At 39.0% G+C, this 14,850-nt stretch overlaps 1 protein-coding gene and 1 pseudogene across 15 annotated transcripts in view; both read left to right on the top strand.

The window, feature by feature from the left end:
* The window catches only part of LOC144295815 (phospholipid-transporting ATPase IB), a 570,630-nt gene that overhangs the window by 320,951 nt on the left and 234,829 nt on the right, over positions 1–14,850 (top strand). The gene's annotated exons all lie outside the window — the stretch shown is intronic.
* On the top strand, positions 9,272–9,371 carry LOC144296656 (U6 spliceosomal RNA; annotated as a pseudogene).

The raw sequence follows: 14,850 nt of genomic DNA, 5'->3' as shown, positions 1-14,850 counted from the left end.
TAGGGATATTCTGGGGAGTATACATATAGGAGTAAATATGAATTCAGCCAAGATACAGTCGATACAAAAATAGCATAATGTGGTCATATTTAAGGAATGAAATTAATATCACATGAATGAAATAAGTGTCAGGATTATGCTAATGCTAGTAGAACTTTATTATTTATGCTTTTTAAAAATAAGATGATTTTTAAGCAGATACACACCTACGTTTCATCCTCTAGTTTAGTTTTCTAGGGTTATCGTGTGTGTCTGTGTGTGTGTGTGTGTGTGTGCACATGCCAAAAATGGTATTTTATTAAAAGAGAAATAGTGTTAGAATAGATTTCCCTGGGTTTGACAGAATGCTAAATATATGGCTGACTAAATCCTACATTTGTGCCCTATATTGTCTTCACCATACTCTGGATACTTTAGGGGGTGACTTCTCATCCTTCTCCTATGAACCTTTATAAAAATGGCATTCCATACCCACAAGGATCCTCCCTTGCAAATACTCTGGAAAAGACTTTGAAATCCAGATAATGAATTTGTATTCCTTATTTTTCCAGCTGAAATTGGCATGCTCAATAACATTCTCAATGAGCTAATAGTAAAAGCCCACTCAAGACTAAAAACCTAAAAACAAACAAAAACCCCAATGATAACAAGAAGGGCTTGTGCAGAGCATTCAGGCAGTTGGAATTTACATATTGAAAGAAACAGTGCAGAATGGATGATGGGGCTTGGGCAACTTTCTTGGTTATTTAACCTGGGAAATGGGAAGGGGGTAGCACACAGGGAAATAAGTAATGAAGCTTTTAAAAGAATTCGAATTTGAAGTAGGGCTTTTTACGGTCCCTTTTTTTACATGTAATGATCTCTTTTTTAAGGAAACTATTTGAGGTTACTTTGTATACTAGAGTAACACAAGTATCTGTGAAATTTCATTGTAGTCAGAAAAAAAAAATTAACCCAGGTTGAGGCGATAATGTACCCGGCTCATTTGTTGGGGATCTGATGATCAGGTACTGAAAGGGAACTTTACCAGCACGATCTCTCTCCTGGACAGATGTTATATATGCCTCCATAACATTTCCTCAATAGTTAAAAATCTGACCGAATATTCCAGCTGAAGAGTGTTTAGAGAGAAGTACATTTAACACTGAGCTGTATAAACAGGTCGGAGTGAAAGCATTTTTTTTTTTTAACAACCAGAGTCAAAATCACTGTGGAGCAATTCATAAGCATTTTTTAATTCTACATTTTGATGTTGTGGTATCATCTCCAGCTTTTCTGCCTGTGCTTTCAAAATACCCCTGTGACCAGAGCTTCCTAGATAGGATGTCTGGTTCCAGCTGGGGGATCCCAGAGCCCACTGAGGCTCGTGTTCACTTTCACTATGGTCCTTTACTTCCCCTGTAAAGTGAGACCCTCCTTCCTTGTGTTTTCTGATCCTACCCAGGAGTCTTTCAAGTATTTTTTTTAACAAGGGAAGGTGTTACCATCTTTGAGAGGACTTAGAATTGTGATTTTTGTGTTTCTGTATGTACAGAAGAGATCAGAAATGGGGATCAGTCGAAACATACTCACTTCAACTACAACCCATTTATCCTCTCTATTAGCAGTAATAAGGGATCAGAGCCTATTAGAGCCAGAGTGAGTAGGAAAATATACCTATATGTCTGTGTTCTTTGGGCTCATCTGTCCTCATAAGAGGGAAAGAATTGTGGGAAGGTCAGTAGAAGAGTTGGCTCTCAGGTTTGTATTTCCCAATTTTTGTGGTGTTTTCACATACAAGTTTTAAAAACATTGAAGGGATTCAATTTTCATTTTTTGGCAGAGGTAGTAAAGGGTATCATAATGTCTTCCACATACCAGAGAACCTTTGCTGAACAATATTTGCCCTTAAGGCTGCTTGTGAAGGAGCCCTTAAGATACAGGGAGATCAGTATGAAAATAGAGGAGATGAGCCCCAAACATGGAGGGGGAATTCACCACGTAGGGTTGCATTCTACACAGAGGGAATGCTCTGCAAAAAATCCAGCATAGACTAGAGAGGGAGGTAACATGGTGGCAGTGTTTAAAGATTTATCCTTTATATATACTACACCATTTAGTCTTAAAATCCTACAAGGCATGCACCATCATCCCCATTTTATAGATTAGGAAAGGGTAGTAGGGAATAGCCCCAAACACACCAGTAAATTCATTAAGATAATATTGAATTACCTAAGAAATGTTCCTTGGGGATCTAAAATTAGAAAATTGTGACTTTTCAGCAAGATGACATTTTTAGCTGGGTTGATTCAGTTATTTTTCTACAAGCATATATAAATTAAGTTTTTTGTTTTTTTTTTACAAACTAAAATAGTTTCTTACAAATACATTCATTGGGTTTTTAAAAAACTGATTCAGAAAATCTGAAGGTTAACTACTAACATATTTGTGGTTCATTCTGATTTGAGAGTCAAGTTTTAAATTCCAGTTAAAAAAATCAAGTAAAGATACATTCATATTATATTTTGACTCTGTTTTCAAAACAGTCTGTATAGATATTATTGAACATTGTGAATGGGCTAAATAATTAAGCAAATCTCAGAGAAGGTATTTTTCGATGAAAGGAGTTGTTAAGATTTTTCCCTGTGCTATATTCCATGTGGAAGATTTTTCAACAGACTGGTCAGAGTTCCACCAAACTGTGTTGAGGGTTCTTAAGGACTGACCTGATTTTTCTCCTCACTACACAACTAAATTTTCTTAAGCTTTTGGAACTTTTTTTCTGTCTTAAATGTTATATAAACTCTTCAGTTTGATCATTGAATGAAATGTTATGACATTTAAGGGGAAAAAATCCTATAAGCATTAATCAATGTAAGATATTTGTTGCTTTTTCATTCGACCCCAACGAGCTTTCATCGTGACATACACCATCCTGGAGGCATCGTCTGCTTGTTTAATTGTTTAGTACAGAACGTGGTTTGATCTCTTTCTTGTGCTTTCAGTACTGGTAAATTAATCAAAAGAAGTTACTGCTCTGCTGGGCATTAGCATGGGTTTAGATGTTTCTGCTTTAGGGCCTGTTCATCAACGAAAATGCTTTTAAGACCCAAATGGAGAGTAAACAGTCGCATTGCGGCTGCTTTGAGGTGAGCCATTACTTGTGACCCGCTTACATTTGGGAAGGGGCCTGTTTGTATTAGCAGCTATGCTGGTTTGGGTTGTAGCATTTTCAAAATGTTTTTTTCTCCTCTTTATTATAATGTTTTTAGCATTCGCAAAGAGCCACCCCTACCATCATTACTGCACATGCACACCACAGGCATTTCCATCTCAATATATGGAAATATGGAAATCAAAATGGGGAAAGCCAGTTTGGTCCTATGCCAAAGTTTCTATGAAGTTTGAAATCTGAAATACATGAAGGAGAACCATTGTTTGTCATTAGAGGACAATGAACTTATAATGCCAACTAAGAGGTTCTAAGAGCAGTTCTTATCAACAGAAAAGTGTAGTTGGGTTTTTGTTTCCATTAGATGTTGACACTGTTATTATCATTGGGACTATTTGTGCCGTGCATTGTACTAGGCACCAAGAATACACAAGAAGATAGTCTTTGGTTTCCAGGAATTAGTCCCTTGACACATAAATGGTCATTTAAGGATGATGAGGTGAGTGTGCTGCTTAAAGGATTAACCAGGGGGCTCCAGAACATAGGGGAGACTGGCTAAGTTAGTTGGTGGGGTTAGGAGAGACCTCTCCCAAGAAGAAAGTGACTTTGAAGCCAGTCTTCAAAATGGAGTAGAAGTTAGCGGAGGGGAGAGATAAAGAGTTGGAGGAGGATTTGTCAGGAGGAAAGGCAGGGCTGTAGGACCATGAATGGTTAGGGGATGGGGCATGGGCATTGTCAGAAAGGCAGAGTCTGGAAAGGAGCCTCGTTAGGCACAGGGTGCTCAGGAAACCTCTTTTTTAAAGAAATGAGTTTGGAGAAATAAAGGGGAAATTATGTGTTTGAATTATTAGTTTACTTTGCAGCCCAAATGTGGAAGAGGCTCAGAAAACCAGAAAATAAAGTTTAGGCATACACAGGAAAACAGACAATTCTAGATATGGACATAGTGCTCCCCTCAGAGTCCATTACTATTAAGTGTTTTTAGCAGCTTTGTTGAGGTATGATGCATATTCTAAAATGGCACATACTTAATGTACACAATTTGATGTTTGGACAAATGCAAACACCCATGAAACCATCACCACGGTAAAAATAATGGACATATACCCATAACCTCCTAAAGTGTGATCAGGAAGCCTCTGGAATGGTATCTACTATGCTTAGGCTTGTTCCTGAAGGGAGGACCCTGAGGAATTCAAGAAAGTGCAGTAGGAAGAGTGGCCTTATGAGTAGGGCAAGGCTACAGTGTGGACAGGAGTGGAGACCAACAAACCCATGGTATTTCTTCAGATTTTCTTTAATAATGAAAAGGAAATTAAGACAGTTCTGATCATTACTGAAAAGAATGAATTACTTAAGGTAACTGTGATATTGTCTCTTTCGTTTCTGATCAGTGACATCTAAGTTTACTTTTAAAATAATTATTGATGTGTAAAAAGGGCTCCTCCTCATATATATAGAATTTCTTTTTTGAAACAGTTACCCTGGAGAACCATAGAAGTCCTTTTGGGATTATATTGGCAGTCTGGTGGAGTAATGTAGTAGCAACGTAAGGTCTCAAAGGGTATTTAATCAGCTTTTGTTTTTAAGAATTTATTTGCTTTCTCGGTATAATAGCAGTACCTATTTTCAATGTGAAACAGAATAAAAATGAAAGACTAATTCTAAATCCGTTCTTGTCAGAGAAAACTACTTTGAATAATTTTCTCCTGCACTTTTATCTCTGCATGCCCACGTCTATTTAGTGCGTGTCCCACATGGACACCACTGTACGTGCAATCTCTCAGCTTGCTGTCTTCGTTCAGCAGTATACAGTGGATATGCGTCCATGGTCCATGGGGACATATTTTAGATCTATGGCATTCTTAGAGGCATTGTACTTATGGATGGTGCTCTTGGGGCTGCCTTAGGTCTGGCAGTTCATCTGCGGATCTGCTTACTTTCTTAGCATAAATTCTCTCTGTTAAATTGCCTATTCAGAAGTTATATATAGTCATATATATGTGCATAGTAGATTAGGGTGCTCATTTACTCACACATCAAGATGTGTATATTTGGTGTATTTAGTTGTTGTTGGTTTTTTGTTGTTGTTGTTGTTTTGTTTTGTTTTTTGGTATATTTAGTTTTTGACAAACTCTGTTCAAGCTGTTCCTTTCTCCTGAATGCTCTTTTGTCTGGTTGACCCACCATCTCCTTCCATTCTCTTCGAACTAGCTCAGAGAAAGATATCTATGGTTTTTGTTTTGTTTTGTTTTTCTGACTCACCACCTTTCACTGTGTCATTGGCTGCTTGCTTAGGTTCCAGCTGTCTTCATGTAATGTGCAGCTGGTTGGAGTGGTGCATAAATAGGTCTTAGTGCTCTTATGGGAGCACACAGTACCAGTCACAGCATGTGTAAGAACACTGTGTGAGCAACAAAGCAGGTAAATCTGGGAAGTGGCATCATAAACAGACGTGGATGATGCACATTGGGACTTGCAGACTGAGTGATGACACCCAGGGGCATGGCCCCTTGACTGTCTTTGGCTCCACCCATCCACATGTAGAAAACCATTTTTAGCTTATTCAGCCACCCAGCTCAGTACTGATTCATATGAATATGAGCCAGACACTTCCTCTTATCCTTAATGAATACAGTGCTCTGCCTTTTAGGGCACTGTGTTAGCTATAAATTTGGAGACTCATTCTAATGAGGAAAGAGTTTCCACAAATATTGTCTGAGTGCCAGCCATGTGCCAGGTCTTGAGGTGAACATTGGGGTATGTTGCAAATCAACGAATGTGGTGTGCTGACCTTCGTGGGGGGATCACAGAGGAAAAATTATCCTCTGCGTGGAGGAGGGATGGCCTCTGTGATGATGTTTCCCAGCTTCTGTCTCAGAGACATGCTGTCACAAGAACCGGCAGCCCTGCAAGACTCACACAGTAACATTCTGGAGTGAAGCATCTCCCTGACTGTGTGAAGGGTCTCCTTTGCCACTGTGCTTGGTAGCTGGGTGAGAAGAGAAGGAGAAGGAGAAGGAGAAGGAGAAGGAGAAGGAGAAGGAGAAGGGAAGGGAAAAGGAAGGAAGAGAAAAGAAAAGAAAAGAGAAAAGAACAGAAAAGAACCACCTGCATCAACACTTAGCTCTCAAAGTTAAAGAAAAGTCTGTTTCCTTAGTTAACATAGCATCTAGAAGAAATAGGGAATGGCTATTTTTTAATTACCATTAAAGTGTATTAAGCCAGCCTTCATGCATACTTTTCTCTCCTTCAGTCACTCAAGGACTTGAAAAAAGAAATTGCTTCCCTTGCAGTCAGCATCACGTGTATATGACTTACTCCAAGAACCATTAGACATACTGCCGATACCATTTGACTCCATCAAGATTGAGAGCCTCCAGTTTATCACTGTAGCACCTAAAAAGCATTAGGCTAGTGTTACAAATCTAATTTAATTGCCAATGCATTTATATTGGTTAACTAGTATGCTGCAGTCTATGTGGCTGGATTATTTAATATATTTTTCTTTGTTCTATTAATGACCTGGACTTCATTACCTGCCAATAAAGAGTTCCAGAATATACAAAGAAAGCTGACAAAGAGTATTGGTGGCTTATTAAACTAACTGGCCCTGACCTCTTATCGCTTTACTACTGCTCAGATTATCAGAGAATAAGTCAAACAGAACATGCTCATTGCCATGCTCACTGCCCAGACCCATCAGACCATTATCTTTTCAGGGAGCAGTGGCCTTCTATTTGCTTCTTAGGAAAGTTTCAACTTTAAACATTTCAAATGGAAAAAACTCTATGTGATTTTTTTTTTTTTTTTTTTTTTTTAGCTTTTACTAATCTGATTGAATGGGCTTACAGCTAGCTTCTTAAAAATCAGCCAAAACAACAACAACAACAAAAAATCAGCCAAAACTATCTTTTCAATAATGTTGAGAAATACTTTTCTTTGAGTAAAAATTAATATGTACAATTTTAAAAGAACTTTACCTAGAGGTTTGGAGCTCACATAAAGCCCTAGGTAAGTGAATGTCTCAAAGAATTGGCTGATGTCAAAAAGTAGGCAGAGAAATCATAGCTTTAAATTTTGTGCAGATGAAATATAAACAAGTTCAAATTTTAATTTAATTATTTTGTAATATTATCATTTGAGAGATAAAGTGCTTTTTAGATTTTATTTTTTTACTATAACAACAGATCATCTGTGATGTGATGCTGACTGAAAATGGTCATCTGTTGGAAGGGCTAGTTCTGTTTTTGACTTATTCATTGGTGTTATTTTACATGGGTAGGCTTGTTTGAAATTTGTCTTCTATCAATTTCTATACCTTTTCTTTGGGAAGAGTAAAATGGATTATAGACTTCCATTTTATTAATTTTATCCCTATTGGGTTGTTTTCTGTTTTGTTTCACTTCGAGAGACAAGAGGAAGAGGAAAAACTGTTTCTAGCCCATGAATGAGAATCATACTTCCATGTTTGGTACTGTTTTAGGGGGGATCATGCTTGTGGTGGTGGTGTTTGTAACATGTTCTGATAAACAGCTGACATGATTTTACGGTATGAGGGCAGACTAAGCTAATTACACAGTTCTAATTATTCAAAAAAACCCTCTAATATTTTTACAACTCCATCTTCAGAGGTAGGCTTTCCCCAGTTTAACTCCCAACTTTACCTAGGGACAAAGCTTCTGAGAATGATGTGTTGACCATTGTTCTCTGTTCCCATTTGCTTGCTGCTCTAAGCCCCTGTGTGCTCCATTTCCCTCCCAGCATCTAGCAGAACTGCTTCTATTATTTCTGCAATGTGATCCGTGGAGGTAAACTTAGCAGTAGCCATTGTGCACTGAGCACTTTGTTGGATGTATGGACAAGTAAAAACTGAAGACGTAATCTTACCCTGCAAGAACTCACAGTCTCATTTTGTTTACACACATTCATATTCAGTATGTATGAATATTAGTGTGAATCAGTATGCAATTTAACAGTTTTGGATATAAAGAAATTATGTAAAATTATATGTGAAAACAATCTGATACAGGACTTTAAGGGAGTTGGTGGTAAATTCAAATAGGGACATATGAGCCAAAATGTTCTTCTCTGCTGTTTCTCATCCCACCTCCATCCAGAAATCCTGGGAGACTCTGAAGCCAGTAACTTAGGGGAGGACCTTACTAGCCAGCACAGGCATGAAGCCTGGATGGTGTCCTCAATGGGAGAGGTGATGAAGGCTGGTTGGCATTTAGCCAAGAGTCAGGTAGAAGCTAAGATGGGGTTTTTTTTTTTTTTCCCCATCTTTCAAAATGCTTCCTCACCTTCAGCATTTATTTGGTCTTCATGACTATCATGTGAGGCATGTGGCAGTGGCAAGACCTTCAAGCTAAAAGCAAGAACCCCTGATCCTTCAGGTAACTTTGTGGGGCTCTTGAGTGCTGGGTGTAGATGATCCCTTGCCTGTGCTGTGTTCCCCAGCCTGGCCTGGCCCAGTGCCTCAGCAGAACTCTGTGAGCTTCTCTAGTGATGTTTGTACAGTAGCAGAGTGGCTGAGCAGAGAGACCCTGGGTGAGAGAGCTGCGGTTAGGCACTGTCTTGGCCACTTGTTGGGTTCTTTGACCTTGGGCACACTGTGTCAACCTCTTTGAGCCTAGTTTTCTTGCCCTTGAGTTGGTCAGGATGACACCACTGATTTCTCAAAGTGAGAATTAAATTAGCTAGTGCATGAAGGGTGCTTACCTCGGTTACTGATGAATAGGTAATGTGTGTTAAATCAGCACTTGTTGCTGCTGCTCCTTTATTATTATTATTGTTGTTATTATTATTTATTATATTTATTATTTTATTTTATATATTATTTATTATATATTTATTATATATTATATTTACTATTTTATTTTTATTAATAATAATAATAAAAAAGAAAATATTTTTGCTTTCAGCCTAAAAGTATAGGTTTTTTTTTTTTTTTAAGATTTATTTATTTATTCATGAGAAACACAGGCAGAGGGTTTCCCTCTCCACAGGGAGCCGATGCAGGACTTGATTCTGGATCCCAGGATCACGACCTGAGCCAAAGGCAGACACTCAACTGCTGAGCCCCCCAGGCATCCCAGAAAGTATACGTTTTAATGCTTGCTTTGGCAGCACATAGACTAAAATTGGAAAAATACAGAGATTAGCATGGTCCCTGCATAAGGATGATACATAAATTTGTGAGGCATTCCATTTAAAAAAAGAAAAAGCAGTATATTTAGAGCTTAAGAAACATTAGAAATCTTCATTGTTGGTCACAGAGGAGAGAAAACAGAACCAGGGAGGGTGAGCAGAGGCAAGGATGCCAGTTCTGCCCTATCTGTGGGTTCCTCTCACTTGAGGAATTCGAGCATTCTCCACCATCCCTCTGATCACACGTGGTCATTGTTCCTCTGATCACAAGTGGTCATCACCTGAATTATGTCCTCCCTTCTCCACAGCTCAAACTTGGAGCACACCGAAAACCTGAAATAGAACTAACTCAGGGAAGGGGAAGATGAGAACTATTATTTTAAGAAGGGTAGAATTTTCTTAGCAACCCACAGGATCATAAAAGCTTTCCCCACGTGTAGGTTAGTATCACCTTGGACCACAGGCCACAGAATCTGGGTGTGGGCTGTATGATTGGGGGGCGGGAAGCAAGCTTTATTGGGCACAGTGCATACTTTTATCACCAGTATGTCCCTGGAGCCCAAAGGAAGGCCTGGCATGCCTTTGTCACTTTGCCTTGGAAACTGGGTTACTCTAAGTGGGTGATAGGTCATTTTGTTATATTGTTTAAAAAATTATGACACCAAGGGTATCGCTACTTTAGATTCTTTCTATAGTATATACCAATGCAATTTAATGATGTACTATGCATTCGTGTGTGAGAAATAAAAGGAAAAGAGGATATTCACCCTAACTTTGTCTGCTATGACACTGCTTTAGCCTTTCCTATCATATTCCCTTAGTTGAGGCTCAGTTTGTTGATGACTCCTATTCTCAACTTGAGTGTGGGTATAATTGCAAGATTTAAGTATTTCTCACCTTCTGCATTGCATTTCTAGACTTTTATGCCTTCTGCATAAAGCTGGGAACCCCTGCTAAAAGTGTTCCTGAAATGTCCCCTTGACTTCTCCGGTTTCTTGGCTGGAACTTTCTTCATTCTAAACTCCCCTCTGATTGTAGATCTAATCCAAGCAGGCATGTGTGTAGCTAGCTCTGGTCTTGAGCTCCTCTACAAGCTCAGGATTGGGCTCTCTGCCCTGACAGCAGTGTGACCTTGCTCTCTTGACCACTGCGTGCCATTCAAGGTGAATGGGGCAGGTGTTAGTAGCACTGACCCCACCTACCAAACCACATAATTGGCAAACTTGATTTTTATTTTTTTTATTTATGATAGAGAGAGAGGGAGAGAGAGAGAGGCAGAGGCACAGGCAGAGGGAGAAGCAGGCTCCATACACCGGGAGCCCGATGTGGGATTCGATCCCGGGTCTCCAGGATCGCGCCCTGGGCCAAAGGCAGGCGCCAAACCTCTGCGCCACCCAGGGATCCCCGGCAAACTTGATTTTTAGGTGGTGGCTGTTGCTTATAGGAGGTGGTAACATGGTAAAGGTGGTAGTTAGTGTACTAATTGACTCTGAAAAGTGTAGCTACCAGGTGAACTTGAAGGTTGAGATTTGGGCTTCTCTGAACAGGCATTGTAATGAACAAATACTTTAACCTTTCTTTTTCTTTGATCAAAACTGAAAGATGATCATTATTCATTTAGTATGATAAGTATATTCTTGAACATGAAATACAAACAATTAAAATTAAGAAGGAAGACAAGGAGAGCTATGTTTGAAGTCCAAAACAATCATTGAAAAATTGGTAATTCAACAGACATTTGTTTGTTACCTACCATATTTGATGCTATAGGTTTTAAAGATGAGTAATAGAAATCCCTAAAGCCAGGTAGCTAATAGCCTAATTATGGAGACAGAAATACACAGCCAACCACATTTCAGACCAGACTTTATCCAAAGAAGTGTTACTATGGTAGTCTTAATCAATTAGAAGAGCAAGTTACAAATTAAGCTTGCAATAGATTAAGTTGACTACTCCTATACTTAGCTGTTATCATTAATTTCTCCTGTGGGTAGAGTGTCTTGGGGCTCGTGTTCTCTCCTAACATAGACCTTCATGTGATTGGTCACTGTGCCTATACTCACCCCTTCCTCACCCAGGCCCCACTATCCCATCCACCTGATGTCTGTAGATATTTCTCTGTCACTTTCCAGGACTTCTGGAAAATATATACATCTATAGCTGATGTATAGAACCAGTAGGAGTCATTTGCGTGTTCTTCTGTGGCAATGGTAGAATGCTGATGCTTCCCCCACCCCCAATAGACTTTATTTTTTAGAACAGTTTTAGGTTCACAGCAAAACTGAGTGGAAGGTACAGAGATTTTTACAACATGCACAGAGCTTCCCCCACTATCAACATCCCCCCGTACAGTGGTACATTTGTTACAATCAGCGAACCTACATTGACATATCCTTATCACCCAGAGTCCATAGTTTATATTAGAGTTCACTCTTGGTGTATATTCTATGGGTTTGGACAAATGTACCCCCAGAAAAGCATTCTCATTTCCTGCTCTTGAGATCAAGAATTAGCAGCTTATTAAGTACAGGCTCTAGGTTTGAGTAGGAATATATGATTCTTAGAAGAAGGAGCTTTGTCTAACTTCTCTGCATTTCCACTCAACAAATTCCACTCTCAGATTTTCCAGTTTGAGAGAGTGGGGCACATGGTGTTTGTCACTGCCATCCCTGTGGCTTTTAAGGTTCTTGGTTGCTTGGATTAGGCCTGGGGTAAAAGTCAAGAGGCAGACAGGCTGCCCCACTTTTTCTGGAGTACAGGTAGTTACAATTTTGCTTATTTATTGGATTGGTAACCAGATGACCTTTGTGACAGGTGAAGGGCAGGTCTAATTAAAATCATTCTATTAAGCATCTTGGTCGTCATTTACTTTCAGTGGTGCATGAGCTCATGATGCTTGGTCCTGAAGGAGCCATAAGCTTGCTCTGAAATGTCAAAACTCAAAGCCTTCTCAGGTTTCATCTTGTTCTATTTCCTATTCCCACCATCCCCACAGCAGAGGCCAGGCACGCTGTTTTGAAATACTAGTGAAATTTGCAGTGGAGAACAATAAATGTATGTTAACTCCAAGGAAGGCAGACACTCCTGAGAGAGTTGTTGGGGGCTTTAATAAAGCATTTCAAGGAAGCAGAGTATCGAATTAATGCTTTTTGTGCTAAAAACATTAAGGTATTTAAATGTGTTATTCTAATCCCTGTTTCAGCCTGGGAACAGAAGGATCTAATATCTTTTATTTAAATCCCAGCCTTCCTAGTCTGGGCCCTTCTTTTCAGCCTAGTACAGGAAGAAACCGACTATAGCCAGTTGACTTCAGTGAATATAAACCCGTATGTAATTCACAACATACGACCTATTAAATTTTTACATCAAATGCGGTTGCCCTGATCTTAATATATTCTATATCATTTAGTGGAGATGTTAGATTTTCAGAAGCTAGACTCCTGTCTGAGCGCCACTTTAATTGTTCTGTTTCCTGGACATGCAATAAAATTGTCATGGACACAAGTACAGATGCATAAATTCTGAACCCCCAAGCAGGGGATACTTATTTCAAAGTGAGCCCTTTCTAGTTGTGGAGTAAACTGATCTTGGGCAGACAGGGTGTCCTCCCTTTCTCAGAGAGCCACTCTGAAAGCCTCAGCTGCGCGGGCAGCATTTATGGCCAAAGCGCAGGCAGGATCAGGTTATAAGGTTTTTGTTCAGTGAATAAAGAATATCAAGTTCCCTCACAGCTCACAACAGTATGATGGTTGATCTCTACCTCCTAGGTTGGATAGAAGAGAATGCTCACAGGACAGTGGAGGCAGTCAGCAGTCAAATAGTAATTAAGATCAGTGATAAATATATTGCCTCATCTTCAAATCCGTCATTAGGGTTTTACCCCCTTGAAAATTCTTGTTTGTTGAGATGTTTTCTAGATTTTGAAATCAAGATTTAGGGGCCATATAAAGGTGACTTCAGGTGACTAGAATATCTAATCATAAAATCATTCATATTTAAACTCTGGGTAATGCATCCAACATGAAAGTGTGGAATACTTTGAGTAAGACATTGGCAAGGTTGTTTTTCAAGGCTCGATACTAAAAGATAGGAAAATCAAGACCATATTTTGTGCAATCTGTGTGTGTATGAGTGTGTGTAACACAGATAATTAGTGACCCCTTAAGATTATAGTATTGTTAAATACTGTAGGAGTCAAGCAAACCTTTTAAACAACAAGGAAATTATTACTAGTAATTGTTAATATATTGGTATAGTGGTAATTTTATATAAATCATACTTTTAAGGAGCTCTCACATTCTATCCCACTCCCAGCCTGTCTGGCTACCCCTCCTTTTTCCTCCCCCTTTGTGATAGAGTGTGAAGGAGAGCTCATCTCTTGTTTCTGAAAGTTGAGGTCTCTTCTGGAGTGTGGAAACATTTAACCTTAGTATTTTTTTAAGTGAATTCTTATACCATATTGAAAATAATCTTTATACTTTTAGGACGCTATGGAAATTTTAAGCTTTCTGCAATTTGAATTTAATAGATGCCCAAATAAATATACATGTTAAATTCTAAAATGACTGTGGAATTACACCACCAAGATATAAAGCAAGATGATGACACAGCTACCTATTTGTCACCTCACCTGGCACAGTCAGACTTGTGACATTGTGCCAGCAACATGTATTCAACCTTCAGTACATCTGGGCTCTTCAGTTACTCAGCAGATCTTGTGGCATATTGGCCTGTATTTCTCTAGGATGGTTGGATCGTATCAGAGTTCATAGTTATTTCATGCAGATTTCTATCACCAATAATGAGATATAAGTCCATCATTTTACTCAGCCAGCGAGTTAAATGCCTATTCTCCTAGGCACTATGTTGAAAAGTTATTAATAGTACAAAGGTATATAGGTATTCAAGATTGTGATAGAAGATAATTTTAGACTGAGTTGCCTGTGCAAGAAGCAAATATGTGGTGAGGTGCTTAAATATAAAGACTTTGTTTGGATGATTTGCATCGCTGGACATCCCTGAGTCCATTTGAAAAGACTTGGTAAGCCAGTATGTGTTAAGCTCTCAAAGTACTTATGCAAGACGATATTCAGGGGTTGTTGGCTTATTGTAGTCAAAGCATTAGGATCGAAAGAGGCAGGGGGAAAAAAGTCCAGGCTTATGTAGTAGCCCTTCCCAAGAGAGCCCTATATGAAGCAAGGATTGTTGCCTGCTACATGTCATTAAGAGCTGTCACAAAAAGCCTATAATAAGCCTATAATGTTTTTAAGGATATTAGAAAACAGAATCAAGACCACTGGCATATTTGGTTAGGAAGTTTGCAGTGTCCATCCCCAGACCACGGGAATAGTGGGCTGTTTCTAACTCCTTTCCATGGATGATAACTTTAGATCTCACAGAGGCGCATATTGTTTTTATATTGCTTTCATTGTTTCCATCTGTGAACTGAAGAGATCTCTCAGAATTACACACCAATAGCATTGTTCCCGTTTATATGAAAGTTAATGTATTTTTTTTTTAAGATTTTGTTTATTTATTCAGGAGAG

The sequence above is a fragment of the Canis aureus genome, chromosome 24 (genome assembly GCF_053574225.1).
Source record: "Canis aureus isolate CA01 chromosome 24, VMU_Caureus_v.1.0, whole genome shotgun sequence".
In the NCBI taxonomy this organism is placed as follows: domain Eukaryota; kingdom Metazoa; phylum Chordata; class Mammalia; order Carnivora; family Canidae; genus Canis; species Canis aureus.
Note: the sequence above shows the minus strand (reverse complement) of the source record. Positions and strands in the feature narration are given on the sequence as shown.